The following is a 24,721-nucleotide window of genomic DNA, read 5'->3' as shown; positions in this document are numbered from 1 at the left end:
AAGAAAGATTAGATTTTCAGTTTTTAAAAAAAGTGGCTACTTGGGTGGAAGATCATGGTAAACACTATACATATCCAAAGGATCTCCTATCTCTTCTCTACTGGCTGACACTAAATATCATAGAATACTCTGTTGCTGTCTTAAATCATTTTGCCTTCCTCCTCCAAGTGATCACAAAAGAGAGTAGGTGGAAGCTGTGAACACCAGGATCGCTGTGAATGCTGGAAGAGAAAATCCAACAACAAAGGAACCACCAACAGATAACAACAGAAGTTGAAGGAGTGATTGGAAGCCACACTAACCTAAGTCTACAAACTATCTGGAAAGACAACTAAATAGTGGAGAAATTACCCAGAATAAACAACTGAACAAGAGCAAGAGAGAATCCTCAAAACCTTGTGCACATGGAAGAACCAGCTTCAACACAAGCTGCCCTCACCAGCAAAACAAAATATAAGAGGTGGTGGACAGAGTGACCTTCAGTTCACCAGCTGGTGTGAAGTACCCACCAAAGAAAGACCCAACAACAATCTAAACCCAAAGACAAACACAGAGCCAACTTAAATGACAGCCCAAGACCAGTGAGCTGGGGAGATCAAGGAGACTGCACCACTAAATCTCACAGGAAGACAAAGAAACACTTCCCAAATGAAAGGAAAGGAGGAAGCCTCAGAAAGAATGCTAAATGAAATAGAGGCAACTCAACTATCAGATATTGAATTCAAAGCAATGGTTATCAGGAAGCTCCGTGAGCTCACAGTGAATTACCAGAAGCTACAGGGAAACTACAGTGAACTCACTGCAAACTATATCAATATGAAAAAAGAAATAGAAACTATCAATAATGGCCAAGAGGAAATGAAGAACACAATATCTGAACTGAAGAACACAGTAGAAGGAATCCAAACAAAGCAGGATCCATGAAGCAGAAGGTTGGATTAGTGAGCTGGAGAACAAAGTAGAAAAAAAACACCCAGAAAGAGTAAGAAAAGGAAAAGGGGCTCAGAAAAAATGAAGAGAGCTTAAGAGAAATGCAAGACAATATGAAATGTAATAATATCTGTATAATAGGGATACTAGAAGAAGAAGAAGAGCAAGGGATAGAAAACCTATTTGAATATGTAATGAGGGAAAACTTCCCTAATTTGATGAGATAAAAAGTCACACAAATCCAGGAAACACAGAGAGTCCCAATCAAGAGGAACCCAAAGAGACCCACCTCAAGACACATCATAATTAAAATGGCAAAATTTCAAGACAAAGAGAGAATCTTAAAGGCAACCAGAGAGAAACAAGAAGTAGCATGCGAGGGAGCCCTGATAAGGCTGGCAGCTGACTTCTCAATGTAAATACTCCAAGCCAGAAGGTAATGGCAAGAAATATTCCAACTAATGAGAACCAGAGGCCTGCAACCAAGGCTACTTTACTCAGCAAGGTTCTGAATCAAGATAAAAGGCCAAATAAGAAGCTTCCCAGACAAAAGAAGTCTAAAAGAATACACCTCCACCAAAACATCTCTGCAAGTGATGCTAAAGAGACTGCTTTAAGGAAAGGTAGGGAGAGAGAGAGAGAGAGAGGGAAACACAGGTATAAAAATGGCAATGAATAAGTACCTATCAATAATACCCTTAAGTGTACATGGATTAAATGCTCCAATCAAAAGACATAGAATAGCTGAATGGATAAGAAAGCATGACTCACACATATGCTGCCTACAAGAGACCCACCTCAGGACAAAAGACCTACAAAGACTGAAAGTGAAGGGCTGGAAACAAATTTTCCAAGCAAACAGACAGGGGAAAAAAAGCAGGGGTAGCAATACTTCAGCTATTTGATCAAATCAGGTACCTGGTTGTAGCAAATCATCCTTCATTTATTTCTCTCACTAACAGTGTGGATTATGAATAGACTCTATGTCCAAAATGTTGATGGAATCCCAACTGTCTCCTCCATGCTCTCATCTTGGCTGAAGCATTCACCATTTCTGACTCAGACTATAGAAATATTCTTTAGCTGATCCTATTGTATCTAGTCTTATTTTTTACCTAGCTGCTTTTCACACTGCTTTCAAAGTCATTTTTCTAAAAATAAAAATTTGATGTCATTCTCTTCCTCTTAAAATCTTTAAGTCTTTCCTTATAGCCAGATGGATAAAAAATTGAGTTTCTTAGCCCAGAATACAGATGCTTTTCTGATCGAGCCTCTAATTTCTCTCTCTTCTTGGCCTCTTCCTCTCTCTCACTGCATCAGACTTGGTTATGATTCTGTGCCTTGTTTATACTGGTTTTTCATCCTTCTGGCAAATTCATCCTGATCCTCCAAGATCAGAATGCCCAAGAACCTCATCTTCATGGAAATCTTGTCTGGCTGGTTCAGTGTTCCCTCCACACCCTCATCCCTTTGTGCCTACATTCCTCTTCTGTAGAACTGAACACATGAGTTCTACAATACATTGTAGCTACATTTAGCTTCTGCTAGTAGATTGTAAGTGACCTGAGGGTGAGGATTTCCACCTATTTATGTTCACTAATTAATATCTGGCACTTACTAAATATTCAGTAATATGTGTTCAATAAATTTATTAGATTTTAGGAATCTTTTATTAAATAGCTGCTGCTTTTAGACTAGCTAGATTAATACAATTATTTTAAGATAAGTTAGTGTCCAGTGACATTTTAATAGCTTTATTAGAGTATATTTAGCATATAGTAATTAGCATAAAAAGCATAACATTTGAAAAATGTTAACATAGGTATATACCCATGCAACAATCATCACAATCAAAGTACTGAATGTTGTGGCCATGACCCTCAAAACTTTTCTTGTAGCCCTTTGTAATCCATTCATTCTACTTCTAAACCCCTTCCACCATCAGGCAACCACTAATATGATTATTGTCACTCTAGATTGAATCGTATCTTTTAGAATTATACGTAAATAAATTAAATCATAAAGAATGTATTATTTTTTGTCTTTTTATCCTCCCATTGAGCATAAATATTTTAGGATTCATTCATATTTGTTATGTGCATAATTAGGATCATTAGTTACTTCCTTTTTATTGCTGAGTTTTCCATCCACCCACAATTTATTTATCCATTCTTCTATTTTTTTGGGGGGGGCATTCTAATTTTTATTTTTTTTTCTTAAATAGGCTTTATTGTTTTAGAGCAGTTTTATGTTCACAGCAAAATTGAGGGGAAGGTACAGAGATTTCCAATATTCATACCCCTTGTGGGATCCACCTTCTACCCAGGCACAACTCCTCCATCATCAGCACCCACCAGAGTACATTGTTACAATAGATGAACCTACACTGACACATCATTATCACCTAAATCCAGAGCCTACATTAGGTTCATTCTTGGTTTTGTACATTTCACAGGTTTGGACAAATGTATAATGATATGTATCTACCATTACAGTATCACACAGAACATTTTCACTTCCCTAAAAACCCTCTGTAGCCCTGGCTGGCGTAGCTCAGTGGATTGAGCACGGGCTGGGAACCAGTGTCCCAGGTTCGATTCCCAGCTAGGGTACACTCCTGGGTTGCAGGCCATAACCCCCAGCAACCGCACATTGATTTCTCTCTTCTCCCTCTCTTTCTCTCTCTCTCTCTCTCCCCCCCTCCCTTCCCTCCCTAAAAATAAATAAATAAAATCTTTTAAAAAAAAACAAACAAAACCCTCTGTGCTCCACCTATTCATTCTTCTTATTTGATTTTTAATTTAATCTCTATTGTGGTTTTTCATTACCATTTAGTCCCTTTATACGCCCCTTCCCAATAGTCACCCATTATTTTCAATGTCCCTGAGTCTTTTTTCCTTTTCATTCTTCTATTGATGGACATTTGGGTTATGTCCCTTTTTTTATTTGTTTATTTATTTGTTATTTGCTATTACAAAGAAAGTAGATTTGAATATTTGTAACTCTTTGTGTGAACATATACTTTCACTTTTCTTTATTCAATGCCTAGGAAATGGAATGGTTGGATCATATAGTAGTTGTGAATTTAATGTTTTAAGAAATTACCAAACTCTCCCCAGTGGTTGTACCATTTACCATTTAACATAAATATGAGCAGTGTATGAGAGTTCTGATTCTTCTGCATTTTAGCTGACTCTTGCCATGGTGAGATTTTAAATCTTAGACATTCTAATAGCTCTGTATAAGTATCACATTAATATTTTAATTTGCATTTCCCTAATGACTAATGATGTTGAGCATGTTTTCATTGTTCTTATATACCAAAAATTAGTGAAGTCATTGTATAAATATTTTTCCATCTTTAAAATTGAGTCAATTTCTTATTATTGAGTTTTGAGAACTCTTTATATATTCTGGGTACAAGTCCTTTATCAGACAGGTGATTTTTGATTTACCAGAATGTCTTTTAATTATCCAAATACTGTCTTTCAAAGTACAGAGTTCCTTAACTTTTGATGAAATCTAATTTATCAGCATATTTCTTTTATGTATTATGCTTTTGGTTTTAAACTAGGAAGTATTTGCCTAGCCTAGGATTACAAAGTTATTATCTTATGCTTTTTGTGATTTAGATTTTATAATTTTAGGTTTTGTACTGTGGTCTATGATTCATTTTAATTAATTTTTGGATATGGTACAAGGTTTGGATCAAATAAAATTTTATATGATCAAATAAAATTTTTAAATTTTTATAATCAATATTTCCAATACTATTTGTTGAAAATATTATCCTTTCTTCATTCAATTACTGTTTCATTGTTTTTTAAAATGAATAGTACTTTTTGAATGTTCAAATAATTTTGTGTTTTGGAATAAATTCTACTTCCTTATGGTATAAATACCTTTATATGTTAAAAGCCAATTTGCTAATATTTTTGTTAAGCTCTTTTTGTATCTATGTCCATGAGTGGAATTGGCCTGGAGTTAACTTCTTGGGGAAGTTTTTAATGACAAAGAAGCTATCTGTTTAAAAATATAATAAGTTTTTAAATTTTCTAATTACAAATTTTTTAATGACAAAGAAGCTATCTGTTTAAAAATATAATAAGTTTTTAAATTTTCTAATTAATGCTATGAGATACGTCTGAGATTTTACTGCCTATGTTTTCTTCTCAGATTTTTATGGTTTTGATTCTAACATTCAAGTTATTAAGCCATTTTGAGTTTATTATTCTTTATGGTGTAAGGAGGTGGTCTAGATTTATTTATTTGCATGACCTGTCCAATTTTTGCAACACCTTTTATTGAATATACTGTCTTTACCCTACTGCATCTTCTTGCTTCCTTTGTCAAATATTAATTGACCAAAGAGTAATGGGTTTATTTATGGGTTCTCTAGTCTGTCCATTATTCTATATGCCTGTTTTTATCCCAGTACCATGCTATTTTGATTACTATGTCCTCATAATATTTAAATATCAGGTAGTGTTATTCTTCCAACTTTATTCTTCTTTCTTGATATTACTGAGGTTATTTGGGGTCTTTTGTGGTTCCATATTAATTTTTGGAATATTTGTTATAAATCTGTGAGATATTCCAATGGCATTTTATTATAGATTATACTGAATCTATAGATTGCTTTGGTAGTATGGACATTTTAATGATGTTAATTCTTCCTATCCATGAACACATATGTGCTTCCACTTATTTGTATTTTCTTCAGTTTCTTCCTTCAGTGTCTTATAATTTTCCAAATGTAGGCCTTTTATGCTCTTGGTTAAATTTATTTCTAGTACTTTATTATTATTTTTTGTGATTGTAAATGTGCATGTTTTCTTAGTTTCTCTTTCTGATAGTTCATTATTAGTGTATAAAAATGCCATCAATTTCTGCATTAATTTTGCATTCTGCTGCTTTACTGAATCTATTCACTAGTTCTAATAGTTTTTAAAACATATTTTATTTATTTATTTTTAGAGAGGGAACGGAGGGAGATAGAGAGAGAGAGAAACATCATTGTGTGGTTGCTGGGGGTCATGACCTGCAACCCAGACACATACCCTGACTGGGAATCAAACCTGCAACACTTTGGTTCACAGCCCTCACTCAATCCACACTGAGCTATGCCAGCCAGGGCCAAAGATTTTATTTATTTTTATTTTTAGAGAGGGAAGGGAAGGAGACAGAGAGAGAGAGAGAGAGAAACATCAATGTGTGTTTGCTGGTAGTCATGGCCTGCAACCCAGGCATGTACCCTGACTAGGAATCGAACTTGTGACACTTTGGTTCACAGACTGCGCTCAATCCACTGAGCTACACCAGCCAGGGCTTTAATAGTTTTTTAAATATTGTGTATTGATCATGTTATTACAGTTGTCCCAATATTTCCCCCTTTGCCTCCTTCCACCTGGTACCCCCTATTCCCTCAGGCAATCTTCCTCCTTAGTTCACATCCATGAGTTATGCATATAAATTTCTTGACTACCCAGTTTTCTATACCGTTCTTAACATCCTGCTGCCTATTTTATAACTACCAACTTGTACTTCTTAATCCCTGCACTTTCCCCCATTGTCCTTCTTCCCACTCCCACTAATAACCCTCCAAATGATCTCCATATCTATGATTCTGTTCCTGTTCTGCTTGTTTGCATATTGTTTTTTTTAGATTCAATTTTTGATAGTTGTGAATTTATTGCTATTTTAATGTTCATAGTTTTGATCTTCTTTTTCTTAAATAAATCCCTTTAACATTTCATGTAATAATGGCTTGGTGATGATGAACTCCTCTAGCTTTACCTTGTTTAGGAAGCAGTTTATCTGACCTTCATTTCTAAATGATACCTTTGCTGGATAGAGTAATCTAGTCGTAGTTCCATGCTTTTCATCATTTTGAATACTTCTTGTCAGTCCCTTCTTGCCTGAAAAGTTTCTTTTGAGAAATCTGTGAAAGTCTTATGGGAACTCCTTTGTATGTGACCACTTGCTTTTCTCTTGCTGTTTTTAAGATTCTTTAACTTTTGGCATTTTGATTATGATGTATCTTAGTGTGGTCTTCTTTGTGACCATCTTGTTTGGGACTCTCTGTGCTTACTGGACTTGTAGGTCTATTTCCTTCACCAAATCAGGGAAGTTTTCTGTTATTATATTTTTTCAAAAAATTTTCAATTTCTTGCTGTTCCTCTTTTCATTCTGGCACCCCTTTGATTTGAATATTGGTACATTTGAAGTTGTCCCAGAGACTCCTTTGCTTATCCTTGTTTTTTTTTTTTATTCTTTTTCTTCTTGGATTTAATTATTTCCTTCCTTATGTTCCAAATCATTCATTTGATTCTCAACTTCATCCACTCCACTGTTGTTTCCCTGTATATTTTCTTTTTTATTTATTGTAACCTACATTCCTGCCTGTGTTTTTTTATGCCATTGAAGTACCCAATGAGTTCCTTCATTATGCTAATGACCAGTGTTTTGAACTCTTCATCTGATAAATTACTTATCTCCATTTTGTTTAGTGTTTTTTCTGAAGTTTTGTTCTGTTCTTTCATTTGGGCCATATTTCTTTATCTCCCGAATTTGGCAGCATCCCAGTATTTGTTTCTATGTATTAGGTAGAGCTACTTTGACTCCCTTTCTTAGTAACATAGCCTATTGTAGAAAGTCAACCTATAGGTTAGATGGGGCAAAGTTTTAGGTAATCACCAGGGCAGGTGATTGTCCAATATATTGTCACTACCTGCCCTCCCCACACAAATTTCTAGTAGTTCTTTCTTTTATTTTTTTGGTGGAGTCTTAAAGGGTTTTCTATATCCAGTATCATGTCATTAATAATATGATTGCCTACATGGAAACATTTCAGGGAATATACAAAATATCCAGACTAATAAAAAATATAGCAAGTTTTCTGAATACAAAACTACCATTCTAAAGCAACAGTGTTCCTGGTAACAAAAAGTAGCTAAAACATATATGTAGTTAAAGACGACTCAAATGATAGCAATTAAAACTCTTAATTACAGAGAAAAAATTTAACAAAACTATATGGAGAAAGATTTAAAACACTAAATGGCATAAAATTAGACTGTCTTAAATTGTGAAGTATGCTTTACCATGAAGCTTGACTTAACTGAACATGTGAATAATATTGAAGAATATGAGTAAGATGGGACTGGTGACCTACAGTTATAAAGACAAATGAAAACAGTGATATATTGGTCTAGGCAGATATAAATAAGCCAACACAACAGAATAAAAAGCCTAGAGGAAGATTGGCATATCTGTAGGAACTTACTGTGTGACAAAGGTGGCAATACAAACTTTGAAAAAGAATCTTAACAGTCCTTAAGCCATTAGGAGGAAAACAATAAATATGTAGTTCCATTTCTTTTACTAGATCCCAAAATAATTTGTGAGAGAAAATTTATAATACAAAAGATATCACAATGTGAAGGTGTTACAAATGGGGAGAAAATATTTTCACTTTATATAAAATGATAAGATTGCTGCAGAGAATACATAAAGCACCCCTACAAGTTACTACAGAAATGATGACCCAATGGAAAAATGTACAATGGATAGGAAAGTACAATTCACAGGAAAGGAAGCACAAAGGTCAATAAATACCAAAATGTCTAGCTATGCTAATTGTCATAATAATACAACATAAAATAAATATTACACATTATTTCATACCCACAAAATTGGAAAATGTTTAGTAATACCACATTGGACAATGATGTGAGGAAATGGGTATTGAGAGAGCATCAGTAAATAAATGTGGTGACAGCAATTTTAATATGTTTAGAACTTAAAACTTAAAAATTCCACTTCCCACTCTCTCCAAAGAGGATCTCTTCCAAATATGTGAAAGAATGGAATTGACATAATAATTTTCTAAAAGCAAAATTGTGAAAACAAAGTTGCAGGTTTGATCTCCAGACAGTACACATTCTTAGGTTGTGGGTTCCATACCCTCTTGGGACGTGTATGGGAGGCAACTGATCAATGTCTCTCTCTCTCTCTCTCCCTCCCTTCTTCTCTCCCTAAATATCAATAAACATATCCTTTGGTGAGGATTTAAAAAAGTAAAACCCTCTCTTTCTCTTAAAAAGGAGATGGCTACTAAAGTTTTTTGTTTAACTATAAAGTGGAATAATATATATGGCATGCAAAAGAATGAACTAGATCCATGTCACCATGGTGGAAAAGTATCATATACAGAAAGTACTAATATTAAACTAAAAATTTAAAATACAATTATTTATGTTGTTTGTAGAGAAATGTACATTCGGTAAAAATTATCAAAATACACATTAAAATCTTACATACTGCAGATAAATGATTCTGTGTGAGGAGAACCAAAGGATAGAAGAGTGGGTCTTAAACTACAAAGTTTTATTTATTTCTTCAAAAAATGACTTCAAGAAAATGTTACAAAGTATTAACATTTATAATCAGGTAATGAGAATCTTGTGGAATCTTTCACATTGTTTTTAAAAATTATAGATTTATATAGACCCTAGGCCAAAAACAGGAGTTATAATTTTAGCAGTTTCTAAAACATAGAAAAGAACTTTTTTTTTCTGAAGCTCCTTTCTATGCATAGGGTCCTGGTTATTTTAATAAGTTGGAGTAAGTTATTAGGTAATTTACAATCATTGGTAAATTAACTCATTAGTGATATATATTATTGTATAATATATATAATAATAAACAATGTTTAGCACAAGTTCTTACACAAATTAATATTCTATAAATATTTTGGATAATAATTTTTGTGATTCTTATTATAATAATCACAGATTGATAACTTGAAATTGTTATTTACTATTTCTTTGACAATGTAGAATTTGTAGATAACCCATTCCCAAATAAAATAATATATTTGGGCTGAGTCAGATACTTTCCAATTTCTAATGAATGTGAGTGGAATGAACTGGCTATGTGAATGTGGAAACTCAGGTGCCATGCTGGTAGCTCAGAATACAGACCATTTAATGCTACAAAGGACTCTGAGTTCTGGTGATGATGTTTATTTAGGAAATCTTTAGACGTGTTTCCCAGGCCCAAATTTGATTTATACACATGGTTAAAAGTCAAAGACAAGTTATTACTTCACCATATCTTGTATAAACTCTCCACATTTTGACTATTTTCCTTCAAAGAATCAATATCAATTTTAATGTTTTAATTGCAAGGGAGAACTAAGAAAATCACAGCTCGATTATTCCTTTTACCCACCCAGCCTGTACTCTGGAATGGCAGTCAACTCAAAGATCTATTTGAAAGTTAACATTTTTCCTCTTTTAAATGCTCATGAACAGTGTATAGAATTTTTTCTACCATGGAATTTGCAATGACATAAAGAATTGGGAAGGCTTCCAAAATAACTAGGTTTCAAAAAGTCAACAAATGTGGACAATTCATATACTTTGGGAATAGATGCTTATTTGTTAATTTACCCAAATCGCATATCTGTGGAACAAAAATTTATTATAGAATGATTCAGATATGAGTTTTCTTGAAAACATAATTTTCTGTATATTAGGAGAAGGTTTTGTAAAATAGCATAAAGGACAAGAATTTGGTGACTACACATATAAAGGTTGTGCTGCTGCTGAAAATCAATCATGAGAGAACACAGGATTTATAAATACTTGATAACAAAGATGCAACTGCAGCAACTGTCCTGTGATAATTAAGTGAACGGATTACCAGGCACGACATAATGAATGCCTTGTTTCCAATCAGCCTTTATAAACAAACAATGATAGATCCATCATCCAAAATTAGCAAAAAATCAGAGTGCAATGATGATTTAATTAAAATAGGCAGGGTAAATAAATGCATCAAAAATGAATGCCATACAAAAAAATATGCTAGGAAAGTGTTATGAAACAAGAATCTTGAAGCAGAATTAATATAAAAAGCCAATACTACTTCTCAAGATAATAAATTAAAACCACCCTGGCTGGTATAGTTCAGTGGATTGAGCGCGGGCTATGAACCAAAGTGTCGCAGTTTTGATTCCCAGCCAGGGCACATGCCTGGGTTGCAGGCCATAACCCCCAGCAACCACACATTGATGTTTCTCTCTCTCTCTATCTCCCTCCCTTCCCTCTCTAAAAAAAAAAATAATAAAATAAATAAAATCTTTAAACAAAAAAAATAAAAAAATAAATTAAAACCATGATGTTGTTACAATTATGACAACAGATTTAACATTTAATTTTGAATGAAAACATATTCTGTATTATAAGAAAAATTTAACTTGGATTAACAGATATACAAATATACAAGCAGACTATATTTTGGAGAGATTTTTACCATATTTTATATAAATTACTCATATAAAAGTATTCACTGAGTTGGTTTTCTAATATGGCCAAACTATGCTGATGCATTTTGGAAAAATAACAATTATTAAATATTAAGGAGTTTTCATGTACACGTAATAGAACTGATTTATGATATATCACTTTAGAATTATAAACATTCACAATTTCAGTGTTTCCACTATTTATATATCATTTTGGGAGAGATATTTGCTTTTATCTTTTATTGAAATTTCATTTTAGTTTTTGAAAATACAGTACTTTTGGCTTTAGGACTTTAGAATGTGATATAAATTTCAATTTTCAATAGCAATTTAAAAATTATATAAAGCATAAGCTTTAAATTTTTTTGTTAAAAAAATATATTTTTTTAAATTTTGAACCAGACTTATGGTTTAGGTTATTACAAGTTCCAACTTTTGATTGTAAAATATTTTAAGTGTGTGTGTAATACTTTCAATAATACTTTAACATAAAACTAAAATAAAACAATCTTTTATCTTAATGATGTGTTCTTGGTAAATTCTATGTTATTGATAAAGTAATAGCAAGATGTGAGTAATCCTAAATATGGGGTTCCAAACAAAAATTACAGATCAAATTTGATTCAGAGATTAAAATTTGGTATGCATATAAAGTAATTTTGAGCAGGGAACATATCAGACATTTTTAGGAGGTTGACCGTTATCCTTTAAGCAATCTAAAAATTCATATATGAATGTTTTGTCTTTATTTAGAGGTTGTGTTGTGTTGCTTTTATTGAGATTTGAGATATAACTTTAAAAAGATATATAAATAGAGAAAACTGGGAAGCATGTTTGCTTAAAATGATCACTAGCAATCAACGTGCTTAGTTTCAGAGAACTGCTTCTTTTCTTAGAGACTCCTCCCTTTGAAGTTGATGCTTGCTCTTTGCAGATATTCAGGGCATGAGAAGAACAAAATCTGGTATGAGAACTGGAAAATAAATGACTAGCTAAGAGAAATAACTTTTAGAGAGTTGGTATATATAAAAGAAGATAGAGTTTCTAGGCTCTGATGAAATTGCATTTCAAAGGGATAGAGAAATATATAGATAAGAAGAACCAAAGAAGTAGAGTTTGCATAGTGCGTCTCAGAAAGTCAGTTTCCAAGTCCTGTTCAGACAGTGATGTTCTTTCATTTTACCTCCTCTGCTCTGAGCTACATATTGCTCTTCTCTGAATCTGAAGATACTACTACACGGACCGTCATCTTACATTTCTTCCTCCCCTCCACTAGACATGCATCACTATGCTTTGTCCTAATTCTTTAATCTTGACTTGTACCTTTATTTTTGTAATGCATTCATTTTCTATCTATTCTCTCCTCTATTTTTGGCTGTGTTTTCTTTGATTTTAATCTTTTATTGATTTGGAAAACAGACATTTTAAAATTTTAACAATATTTACCAAGTAAGAAACATTTAAAATAATGGCCCTACAGTAATACAACCCTCTCTCTTTATGTTTGTGTATATATATGTATACACACAGATTCATATGTGTATATATATGTGTGTATATATACACATTTATCTATATATGTAGAGAGAGATGGATTACATATATCAATCAATAGATATATTAATCAATAGATAGATGACTAGATATATGTGCATGTGTGTGCATACATAAACTCAATCAGCTGGAAATTGTAAACATTATACTATTTTGCCCATAAATATTTTGGGATATTTTATGAGAATAATGACATTTTCTGATATAACTATATCATTACTATACCTAACAAAGTTAGTGTTAATTTACTTATATCTAAGACACTGTATTTGCTTTCTCTGTCTTCTATATCTATCAATGTCTTTCTGATTATTTGAAACTTTTTTGCGCTTTTCTTCTTCATTCTAAGAATACTTTGAAAATATATTCAGTGTATCTTGTTTCAATTTTATTTAGTAATATTGCTATTCTTCAATTGCCTCCAGTGGATAATTTAATTCTGCCTTTGAAAAATTGTCTTTGTATGTTATCCTGTTTCCTATTTCATTTTAGCAGCATTTCATCTTACATATTATTCTGTTTTTCCATCTCATCTTAGTAGTATTTAATATCATCCTGATCTGTTCTTAGGATTTCCTGTTCTTTTTTTCTGATGGCCATATTTAATTGCATCATGTTGATTATATTCAAATATTATCATAGACTATAGCCCCTACATTTCATTATGATTTTGAGATGCATTTTATCCCTTTTAAAAATGAAAGATGGTATTTTTTTTTGCTTATGGTAAAGGATGAATTACTTTGGTACCTGAGTTCTTGTTGGCTTCAGAACTTGTCAAACCTGACACTCATTGCATTTAGACAAGAAAAAATATTTCAGCACTTAGGCACTCTCTTGCCATTCGTTGCACTTGCTAGAACTTGTATGAGTCACACCAACCCTCAAGAGAAAGTGCTTCATCAATCATCACTTGCTCACAACTCACTGGAACAAATTAACAATGAATACTAAAGTACCACTGCATACATTTTTTTTCAGCTATCCTTACTTTAAAAAGGATAAATCTACTTGTATCCTACAATGAGGTTTTGGATTGTCATATCTTGCTCAATATCCATTTATTTAATCACGACTTTTTTATTTGCATTTGGAAGAGGAACTGCAATTCACAACTGTTATTCCAATATTTGGTTTCTAGAAAAAAATTTCTAGCATGTTTCTGATAGACTGATTTGGAAACTTATTGCCTAGTTCAGTGACACTGATATAATTTAATGGGAAAAAAACCCCAACAAATTATCTAATGCTACTGACAAGTGTCTTACTCCAGAATTTTGCTTAATTTACCATACTTCCCAAAATGCAATCTGTTAAATAATCCTATCTATCACCACCCTGTTTTCCTGCTGCTTGTTCTATTGAGTTTTGTGGGACCAAAAATAAATGGTGTATGAAGACATGTGGAGGCAAGATTTTTATTTTGGCTGCCTCATACAAAGTGCTATACTATCATATGATACTATGCGGGATCCAAAGTGATGAGATATAGTAGAATGTGATGTGACACACCGTGTTGCATCTCAACACACACAATACAATTATATAACCAAGCAGTTGAGGGATAGGTATCTAGTTTTTTGATTGTTATGAACTCTTGATCTGAGACTTAAGAAGAGGAGGAGTGGGGGGTAGAGAAATACTTTTCTAATTTTCATTCATACTATAAACATGAGTAAAATTTTTATTGATTTTCGCCCTGGCTGGCATAGCTCAGTGGATTGAGCGCGGGCTGCGAACCAAAGTGTCGCAGGTTCGATTCCCAGTCAGGGCACATGCCTGGGTTGCAGGCCATGACCCCCAGCAACCGCACATTGATGTCTCTCTCTCTCTCTTTCTCTCTCTCTCTCCCTTCCCTCTCTAAAAATAAATAAATAAAAATCTTTAAAAAAAAATTTTATTGATTTTCTTAGTTAAATTCCAATGACTGGTAATTTGAACATATTAGTTAGTATTTAAAGTTGTGTCATTTTCAGCATTTTAAAAAATATTTTGGAAGGGGAAGAACAATGTGCTTTATGAACAAGTGGCCAAAGCTACAATAAATTTAAAATGCATAACTACTTTTGGATTTGACCAATTTGACTATCAAGCTCAAAAAATTTGCATTTCCCCAACAAAACAAAAAAACAAGCAAAGTATAACCAAAGACATTGAAAGAAAGAACAAACTGACAGTGACCATAGGGTAAAAGGAGGGAGATTATGGTGGAAGACAGGGGAAGGGTTGTCAGGTAACGTGTTTAAAGCACACATGGCCAAAGCCAAAGTGGGGTACAATCCAGGGTGGGAAGTGGGGCTGGGTAGAATGAGGGGGAATGGTGGGGGGAAATGGAGACAACTGTACTTGAGGAACAATGAAAATAAAGAAATTTGCATTTCTCCACATTCTATCTTTCAAAATGATTATTTTCTTAGTAAGTATCTCTTATTTGGTGAGATGTATTACAAACTTTAACTCATATGACTATCATAATAATGTAGGGCAGGCATTATTATTGTCTTCCTTTTTACAGTGTAGAAAACCGAGCACCTGAAAATATTTTATCTCTTCCAAATTTTAAATCTGAAGTCCATCCTACTTCCTTTATAGTGATAAAGAAGAAAATTTTAGTTGGTATATATTCATTTTCATAATGTACATAGTTAACAAATGTGGAAACATTATAAAAGGATATAATTTTGAGAAAAAATTCTTATCTATTATTTGTAATACACTTATTCAGAAAGGACCAATTATATGAAAATATTGCTAGTTGTTTGATATATTGAATTTTCCTAAAGAAATTTAAATATTTAGACATAGAAATATTATAAAACTTCCAAATCTCATTATATACAAATTGAATACACAGCAGAAGTTATAATTTTTTAGACACCTAGATTCTCCCAATTCTTTCAATATTTCTTCCTGAGTAAAGTATCACTATAACATTTAATCAATTATTGAATCCCCTCCCTAGAAAAATCTTTAGTAAAAATCTGCCTTGAACTACTCAAACCTAAAATGAAGTTGCTTAAAATGCTTCATGGAAATGTAATAAAATGAGATGGTCTTTTCTATAGCTTATTTTTATTGTATTTTTATTACCATTCATCCCTCTTTTACCCTCTCCTGCCTCCACTCACCTCTCTTCCCCTCACATTCACCAAACTGTTGTCTATGTTCATGAGTACTTTCTCTTCTGTTTGATCCCTCCACTCCCCCAACCAGAGCTGTCAGCCTGCTCTCTATCTATGAGTCTGTCTCTATTTTGCTTTTTAGTTCTGTTTGTTCATTAGATTCCACATATGAGTAAAATCATATGGTATTTGTCTTTCTCTGAATGGCTTATTTCACTTGGCATAATATTCTCCAGGTTCATTCATGCTGTCACAAAGGGTAAAATTGCCTTCCTTTTTATGGCCAAATGGTATTATTCCATTATGTGTATGTATCACATTTTTTTATCCACTCATACTTATGATACTTAAGCTGCTTCCAAATCTTGGCTATTTTAAATAATGCTTCAATGAACATAGGGATGCATATATTCTTTTGAACTACTGTTTTGAGTTTCCTTGGATAAATTCTCAGTATTGGAATCACTGGATCATAAAGCAGTTCTATTTTTAATTGTTTTAAATATTTCACTTAGGATTTTTAGATGGGAAGAGAGGGAGAAAGAGAGAGAGAGAGAAACATCAATGTGTGGTTTGCTCTTGCATGCCACCCACTGGGGACCTGGCCCACAACCCAGGCGTGTGCCCTGACTGGGAATCAAACAAGCAACTCTGTTTTGCAAGCTGACACTCAATCCACCGACCCACATCAGCCAGGTTTATTTTTAATTTTTTGATCTATCTTGTACTGCTTTCCACAGTGGCTGCATCAATCTGCACTCCTACCAACAGCTCAGAAGAGCTCCCCTTTCTCCACAACCTCTGTAGCATTGTTGTTTTTTGATTTATTGATGATAGCGATCCTGACAGAATTGAAGTGACATCTCATTGTGGTTTTAATTTTCATGTTTCTGATGATTAGTGATGTTGAGCATCTTTTCATGTGTCTAATGACTATTTGTATGTCCTCTTTGGAGAAGTGTCTATTTGGGTCTTTTGATCATTTTTTTTTCATTGGATTTTTTGATTTTTTAGTGTTGACTTCTAAAAGTTCTTTATAAATTTTGAATATTAAACCCTTATCAGATATATTGGTGAACATGCTCTCCCATCCAATGGCTTGCCTTTTCACTTCCTAATGATTTCCTCTGTTGTGCAAAATCTTTTTAGTTTGATGTAGTCCCATTTGTTTATTTTTTATTTTGTTTCCCTTGCTAGAGGAGATACATTAGAAAAATATTGCTATAGGAAATGTCAGATATTTTACTGCCTGTGTTTTCTTCTAGGATTTTTATGGTTTCAGATCTAACATTTAAGTCTTTGATACAGTTTGAATTTATTCTTGTGAGTAGTGTAAAAAGTTGGTCTGATTCCATTTTTATTCACGTATCTGTCTAATTTTTCCAACATTAATTATTGCATAAACTATCTTTAGCCCATTATATGGTTTTGCTTACTTTGTCAAATATAATTGACTATACAGTTGTGGGTTTATTTCTGGATTCTCTATCTGTTCTATTGATCTATGTGTCCTTTTTAATGCTAGTGCCATGCTATTTTGATTACTATGGCATCATAGTATAGTTTTGTATTAGGTAGAATGATTTATCCAAATTTGTTATTTCTCAAGATTACTGTTGCTATTTGGGGTCTTTTGACAGAAATACATTCATAGTGGAGGATTTTAACACTTCATTGACTTCAGTAGATAGATCTTCCAGACAAAAATCAATAAGATGTCAGATTTAAAAGACACACTGGAACAAATGGTGTTAATTATCTTCAGATCATTCTGGCCCATAGCAGCAGAACATACATTTTTATCAAGTGCACATGGAACATTTTCTAGGATACACCACATATCAGGACACAAACACAATTCTCAGTAAGTTTAAGAATATTTAAATCATATCAAGGATCTTCTCTGACTATAAACTAGAAATCAATCACAAGAAAAAAACTGAAATGTACACAGAAACGTTGAAGCTAAATAACATGTTCTTAAACAATGAATGGGTCAATAACAAGATCAAGGAAGAAATCAAAAGACACCTGGAAACAAATGAAAAAGAGAACACAATTACCCAAAATCTGTGGAACACTGAGAAAACAGTCCTAAAAGGGAAATTCATACCATTGCAGCCCTATCTCAAGAAACAATAGAAAACTAAAATAATTAATCTAACTTTATGCATAAAGTAACTTGAAAAATAACAAAAAAGCCCAAAGTGAGTAAAAGGAAGAAAATAGTAAAGATCAGAGCAAAAATAAGTGAAATAGATTCTAAATAAACAATTAAAAAGATTAGTTATTCCAAGAGCTGATTGTTTGAAAAGATAAACAAGACTGACAAATCTTTAACTGGACTCATCAAGAAAAAAATGAGAGAGTACCCAAATGAATAAAAGCAGAAGTGAAAGAGTAGAAGTAACAACTGACACCAAAGAAATACAAAGAGTTGTAAGAAAATATTATGAACAACTATATGGCCACAAATTAGACAATCTGGATGGCATGGATGAATTTCTAGAAACATATAATCTTCCAAAACTAAATCAGAAAGAATCAGACAATATGAAAAGAATGATCACACCTAGTGAAATTGAAGCAGTAATCAAAAAACTTCCAACAAACTAAAGCCCTGGACTAGATGGCTTTAAAGTTTAATTTTACCAAGCATACTGAAAATAAGTAACACTATTCTTGAAACTGTTCTAAAAAATTCAAGAGGAGGGAAGACTCCAAAGCTCATTTTATGAGGCGAGCATTGTCCTAATTCCAAAATCAGTTAAGGACACTACAAAGAAAGAAAAGTATAGGCCAATATCCCTGATGAACATAGTTGCTATAATCCTCAATCAAATATTAGCAAACCAAATACAGCATTACATTAAAAAGATTATAAACCATGATCAAGTGGGATTTATTCTGGGGACAAAGTTGGTACAAAATGCACAAATCAATAAATGTGATACACTATAGAAGTAAAATGGACAGAAACAATATGATCCTATCAATAGATGCAGAAAAAGCATGATAAAATCCAGGACCCATTTATGACAAAAATTCTCACCAGAGTGGGAATAGAGGGAATATACCTAAACACAATGAAAGCCATATTTGACAAACTCGCTGCCAGCATCATATTCAATAGACAATAACTACAATCATTCCCCTTAACATCAGAACAATAGAGGGCTGTTCACTTTCACCTCTCTTATTCAATGTAGTACTGGAAGTCCTGTGACAGCAGTCAGAGAAGAAGAAATAAAAGGCATCCAAATTGGGAAGGAAGAAGTAAAACCGTCATTATTTGCAGATGACTGATAGTGTGCATAGAGAACTCTGAAGGTTCCACCAAGAAACTACTAGAATAATAAATGAGTGCAGTAAAGTAGCAGGATACCAAACTGATATCCAGAAATTAGTTGCATTTTAAGAGATTTTGTTTATTCATTTTTAGAAGGAAGGAAGGGAGAAAGGGAGAGAAACATCAATGTGTGATTGCCCCTTGAGTGCCTGCTGCTGGGGACCTAGGCTGCAACCCAGGCATGTGCCCTGACTGGATTTGAACCTCTGACCCTTTGCTTTGCATTGAAAACTCAGTCCATTGAAACACACCAGCCAGGGCTCTGAGAAATCAGTTGCATTTTTGTATGACAATAATGAACTATCATACAAGAAATTAAGAAAACAATCGTATTCACAAATTGCTTCAAAAATAAAATATTTAGGAGTAAATATAACCAAGAATGTAAAAGACCTGTACTCAGAAAATGAGAAGATATGGAAGAAAAAAATTGAAGAAGATACAAATAAGCAAAAGCATATATCTTATTGAAGCATAGGAAGAATTAACATCATTAAAATGTCCATACCACCCAAAGCAATCTGTAGATTCAATGCAATTCCTGTCAAGATACCAATTACTTATTTCATAGAACTAAAACAGATATTTCGAAAACTTATATGGAACCACAAAAGAAATGGTATGATCTTTTCAATAAAATGCACTGAGTTAACTGAATATTTATACAGAGAAAGCATGTTCACAATATCACTGTCAATAATAGCCTAAAACTAGAAATTACCAAAAGTCCATTTGCAATACCTAGGATAAATAGATGGTGAGAGAGTCACTTAGTAGAATACTATACAGCAGTGAGAATTATTGAGGTACTTTTAATGTACAAAGACATGGATGAATCTTACAAACATAACATGAAACAAAATAACCTAGAAATATAATAATTGATGAATCCATAACATAATTTATGTCAAGCACAAAGGGTATAAACTAATCTATGGTATTAGGGGTTGAGAAAGTAACTCCCATTTAGGGTTTGGGATGTTAGTGACTGGATGGTGCACAAGGTGAACTTCTGGTTAGTTGTTCTTGATTTGAGCCCTTGTTACACAGTTTTGCACAGTTTTAGAAAATCCACCAAAGAGTCCATTTATAATATGTGCACTTTTCTGTATCTATGTTATACTTCAATGAAAACCTCTAACAACTAACCTTTAATGTGGAAGTTTACTGAGAGTTAAAAGTTTCAATTTTTCACAGGTAAGAAAATAATGCGAAATGCTTTCAAATGCACCTGTATATTTGTCATACTCTGTGCTATATACTACTGCATTTGGTGGCCTGAATGATGCTATGACATGGAAAATTGTAAGAGAATCCTAGAATTAAAAGATACCACAAAACCCTCTATTTTGGGCTCATGATTTTGAGGCAACTATTTATTTTTGTTATTAAATAATACCTGCTCAACAGTTAGAGCTCAGATGTGTCCCACAGCTCACATAGATGATGAGTGTAGAGTGTTAACCTACTGGAGACATCTAGTGACCCCACTTCACACTAGAATTATGGAACTGTCTGATTCTGTTTGGTTCGGTGTAGAAACCACATTTAAATTTAGTCCCAGTGCTAAATGTGGTCCAGTGTCATTGAGGAGTTAACTTCTTAAAGTACTAAAGGCATCTCCAAGGATTTATGATGTACTGACAATCAGACTTAACTTATCTAACATATAAAACCACTATCATGTCAATATAGTATGATATGCAAGGTTTTTAAGCTTGGAAAGCTTTCTAAGCACTATGACCTGGACAATTAACTGAGGGTCATTAATACAAGAAATTTTAATGTAAGAAGAAGTAGAGGTATACTCTCTGTTCAATTAAATTTTTCATCATTTGGGTATAATTTCTAGAACACATACAGAAACAGCAAAATCATAACAATAGCAGCCGGGAGCTAGAGACCTGAGTTTAAGCCAAATTTAACCAATAGCTAGTTTTATTATAATGGGCAGTTGTTAAAACTGAGAGCATAATTTTTATTACTGGTTAAATAAAAGGATTAAATTTGCTGATCATTAATTTTCTTTCTAAAGTTCATGATCATGTAGTTCTCATGATAGCACTAGATTTTACACAACTTAAATGTATTTTATGCTTGCTTTTATAAAATTCTATATGTATCTTTTCTTATTATTTCTTTTACTTTATCTGGACCAAAATTTGTCTTTACTGAAACCTGAAATTCATCTCAAATCAAGCTTATAAATTTAACATTAAGTATGGGAAATATAAATAGAAAATTAGTAATTTTCGCAACTAATTTAGGTACCTCTAATGATCAGTAATTACCAGAAATAAAAGGGTATGAGTAATACTTTATAAGCCCAGTTAATTAACAAAATCATTCCTTATGCTTGACAAAATTGAATACTGAGAAGACATTTATAGGTAATCTCAAAATTACTCTAATAAGAATATTTATAAAAATGTAAATTCAGGCTCTGGCTAATGTTAAGGATAAATTGAAGCTGAACAAGAATTCAAATAGTAGTAACATTGAATTCATAAAAACTTTATCACATGCCATACTTTAAAATTATATCTGACTAACATTTTTGTTCAATTTTACAACCATTTTTTCTTAAATCAACTCTCCAGAAATTTTGTTCAGAAGAGTCTGAAGCTGCACTAAAACATGTTGTTTTGTCAGCACATTTATTTCATTTTGCTTAAGATTAAACTTAAATAAAAGAAATAGGTTTGTTAGATACTTTTATAAAATAGTTAAGCATATAACATAAGATAAATAATAAAAATAAGATGATACAAAAGAAATAACAGAATAAGAGACAATTTAAACCTTTTGAACATTTTTGGTTTTTGAAGAATTCAGCTGATAAATGAAGAAACTAGCAGAATGTTATTCACTTGTAGATAACAGGTGGAATTGAAGAGTCACAAGAATGAGAAATTACACAGGCAGTACTTATATCCATTTACTAATTTAAAAATAAAGAAATTAAGAACAGTATTTCAAGAGCAAATCTATATATGTGCAATCCATAAGACCTTTAAAGTGATGAGACATTGACAAGGAAAATAAAAATTGTAAATGATACCAAGAAATACAATTTTTTTGGAGTAGAGAAAGTCATTATATAGTAAACTTATACTGTAGAATTTTTAAAAATTTTCATTGTTATTCTATTACAATTGTCCTAATTTCCCCCCTTTGTTCTCCTTTGCCCAGCCTACCCCGACTCCCACAGTCAATCCCTCCACAGTTGTCCTTGGCCATGAGTCATTCATATGTGTTCTTCGACTAGTCCCTTCCCTTTCTTTCCCCAGTTATACCCTTTCCCCTCCCCTCTTATCACTGTCAGTCTGTTCCATGTTTCCATGTCTCTGGTTCTATTTTGCTCATTAGGTTATTTTGTTCATTAGATTCCTGTTTAGGTAAGATCATTGGTATTTGTCTTTCATCGATGGGCTTATTTCCCTTAGCATAATATGCAAGACTTTACTGTAGAATTAGTTGATTTTTTTATCATTATCAGTACAAAAGAATAAGATCATGGAACATTAGAAAGATAAGTTAAAAGAGTACAAGCATCTCTACTTCTCTACCCTGCCAAAGAGTTCTTAATGGCACCACTATTCTGCTTGGGAAGAAGAGCTGACAGCATGGACAATTTCTGCCCCACTGAAAACCTGAAGCCATTGTTATCATTATAAAAATACATGGATGTGAGCAACAGAGCTAGAAACTAGGCTTGGTTATTCCAGGAAAGAGCCTGAAGGAGAACAACCTCTTCACAAATCCAGTAGAGATAACCTGGCCCAAATGAACAAATGATCTACTTGCAGTGCAAAAAGTTCTTAAAAGCAAAATTATTTAGATTGGGTACTATACAAAGAAAGACTGAAAAATTCTTTAGAAATTATACAATGGTGTTGCTAAATGACTGGTTTGATTTCTTCAAATCAATTTCTTTAATAATTTTTTCAAAATAATTAAAAAAGTCCATGACTTCAAAAATTGTGCTTACAAACACAACAGTTAAATTCTTCTAGTTCATGAGTAGATTGGAAACTACTTGAAGCAATAAATGAATATGGGCAATTTGGGTAATAAGAATTTTATTGAGAATTTGAATTAATTAAATGTGCTACGTATTTCTAGTGAATTTTCATATGAAGCTATAAAAATACATTTTTCACTTTGACCATTTTAAATCTGTATGCATTCAAGTAAGTATCAAGCAAACTTTTTGATTCATTGAATTTCATTCATCAACACATTGTTTTCTAAGAGTTCTTTGATGTTTGAGAAATCTTGTGTCTTTTGGATAAGCCTTCTTAGGCCTTTCTCCCTCAAATCAGAAAGTTATACTTCAGTAACTAAAGAAATGTCTAGGGATTAAAATTTGCTTTGCAACAGAAAACCAAGAATGTTCCAAAGAATTGCCAACACACATCTCCTTTATCCACAAACCAAACAGAAGTCAGGGAGCAAATACTTGACAACTGATCAGTCTATTGGAAAATAAACAATGGTAGAGAAAGAAAAAATCACATTGCAAGGCTAGAGTAAGAATAAAAATAAAAACATTGCTTCAAAAGTAAGGATATTGACAGGACATATAATGAAAATGCATTCTAAATGGGATGTGTCTGGTGCAAAAAAAGATGAAAGACAAATAAAATGTGATCTATTTCTTTGATTTAGATTTACTCTACAGAAAAGCAAAGAAACTTTTTTGTACTCTGGTTTGAGCTTTGGATCTAAATATTTTAGGAAGAAGTTGGAAAAAAAGTATTGTTTTTTGTTCCATTAATTACACTGATATTGCCCACTAACAAAAGATTATTAGCCAAATCAATTGTACTATGGATAATATTTAATATATTACTAAGTAATATCCATTACTAAGGGATGCTTAGGAAAATGTGTATTCCTGAATAATACATTCTTATCACATTTTATACAGTAACATATAAACTAGATGGTTTAACTTCAGTAAAACCAAATATGTCAAATACATCCCATGAAAATAATGGGCAATCACAGCATGACGTAGCAGGAAATTAGATTGATTTTATGTCAGGAATTCATGGCCATAAATTCTGTATCTATTTAATCATTTTCAGATTCAGTTACCTTATTTGTAGGATAAGTAACTGGATAATCCCAAAGAGTAAATAATATGTGTGAAAGACCCAGTACAATGTCATTTCTCAGTAGATGATTGCTATTAAAAAGTATTTTTTTAGGCAACTTGAAGATGGATTTCAAACTAGGGAAAGCAGAAAGTATAACCTTCTCAATGTATTATTGTAGTTGGCAGGTTTGAGAGAAAAAAATTGCCAAGACTTCCCTGTATAAATACATGGTTTATGTACCAAATAAATCTATGGCAGTCCCTCATTCAACTAACATATGTGAATGACGTACCTGGTGTTGTGTGGTTAGCTACTGTCACAACTAATCATTGCAGTCTTGAAAATTGCT

The sequence above is a fragment of the Phyllostomus discolor genome, chromosome 11 (assembly GCF_004126475.2).
Source record: "Phyllostomus discolor isolate MPI-MPIP mPhyDis1 chromosome 11, mPhyDis1.pri.v3, whole genome shotgun sequence".
In the NCBI taxonomy this organism is placed as follows: domain Eukaryota; kingdom Metazoa; phylum Chordata; class Mammalia; order Chiroptera; family Phyllostomidae; genus Phyllostomus; species Phyllostomus discolor.
The sequence above is the reverse complement of the archived record's forward strand: the minus strand, read 5'-3'. Positions refer to the sequence as shown.